Genomic DNA, 1,748 nt, shown 5'->3' with positions numbered 1-1,748 from the left:
TCCCCAGAGCACCCCAGTACCTAGTTGTATATTCTCTTTGAGGGTCCCTCTGGTTCTGCCGTGTGGGACGCCACCTCAGCGTGGCTTGATGAGCGGTACCGTGTCCGAGCCCAGGATCCGAACCTTCGAAGCCCCGGGCCGCTGAAGCGGAGCGTGCAAACTCAACCGCTCAGCCACGGGGTCAGCCCCTTCCTTCCTTCCTTCCTTCGGAGGAGGAGGAGGAGGAGGAGGAGGAGGCAGGCCCTGTGTGAAGTCGCCAGTGAGTCTGTGGAAAGAGACGGAGGATTTCCCATGGGAAGCTGGGGCGGGGGACACAGACCAATGTCGTGCGAACTTGAAGGTGAATGATCAAAAAACCCACACACGCCTAGAGCAGCGGGTTGCCAGTTAGGAGTTTGCTTGCCGGGCCCATAACGCAGGGCTCATCGATGAGCCAAACCGTCCGTGATCCTCAAGCAGTCTAGTAGGGTTAGAGAAAGGAGGGGAGCACTCTTTCTGCCCCAGACGAGGCGAGTTTCTCAGACAGCCACCCTGCCCCAACATCTTCCCTCCCTGCCTCCAGGCCCTTGGCGGACTGCGGGCTAAGGGTGGGGGAATTGAAGAAAGCCGTTCAATGGAAAAGAGCCCGAGGCCATGGGAGAGAGCTTCCTGCACTTGAATGAAGCCCTGACACCAGGCCCGTCAGAATGAATGGGCCTGACCTCCCCTCCCCCCTCCCCCCTCCCAGGCTGGCGAGTCCCACCGACTCGACTCGGCAGTGGAAGGCTAGGGGTTTCCTCCGAAATGGTGAACCGGCCCCCTTGTCCACAGGAAAACCACACACGGGTACAGCCTAGGCCGGATCTCGGGCCAAGTCGTCAGGGTGGCAAGATGATGGCGGATGAAAGGAAACTTGTTCTGGGACCGCCCCGCCCCCCATCGCCTCTCTGGCTGAGAAGAGGGCTGGGGAGCGGTGAGGGTCAGGGGGAGAGTGGGGGCGGGGCCGGGACAGGGACCACCGGGCAGTAGGATGGGAGTAGCCCTGAGGCCTGCCTGCCTGCCTGCCTGCCTGCTTCCTTCCCTGCCGGCGCAGGGCTGAGAGAGGCACGGGGCACTCTGGCTCCTGCCCCTTCACTCATTCGGGAAGCCTTCTGTTGTTGCTGCTGAGGTGCCGGCTGCAGTGACAGACAGAGCAAAACTCCTCTCTCTGTCTATTTCTTCAAAGGCCCGAGTCTGAGCTATGACAGATTCCCCTGTGGCTCAACCCGCAACCTCCCATCCTGCCAGACCAGACCCCTTGTCCAAAAACCTCCACTGGAGGAGCTCTTTCACCTGACCTGGAAAGGAAACACCAGCCCTGCCTCAGCCTCACACCCACCACCACCACCACCGCCACCACCACCACCACCACCACCACCACCACGACCCCCCCCTGCCCCACTCTCCTCCGGACGCAGATACCTAACAGAGGGAACAAAAATCCAAAAATCCTGCTGCTCTCCTTCTATCGCCTCCACTTTAGAAGAGTCGGTCTCCCCCAAACACCTCAGACTCTGTGACTTCCTGCGGCCTCCCTTTCCCCGTCCCCATTCTCTCCCCGGACGGGCCCCATCTTACACTCGAATGACAGCTCCACCGCTCGGGGCAGCTGGACACGATGTCCCAAAGTGGCCCAGATGGTAGCCTGGTCGATTCCAAAGGACCCACACACGCAGTCGGCCATAAACGTGATGTGGAGATCATGGACGTTCGCGGGCCTCTGATGAAAT

The sequence above is a fragment of the Equus quagga genome, unplaced genomic scaffold, assembly GCF_021613505.1.
Source record: "Equus quagga isolate Etosha38 unplaced genomic scaffold, UCLA_HA_Equagga_1.0 HiC_scaffold_18328_RagTag, whole genome shotgun sequence".
Classification (NCBI taxonomy): domain Eukaryota; kingdom Metazoa; phylum Chordata; class Mammalia; order Perissodactyla; family Equidae; genus Equus; species Equus quagga.
Note: the sequence above shows the minus strand (reverse complement) of the source record.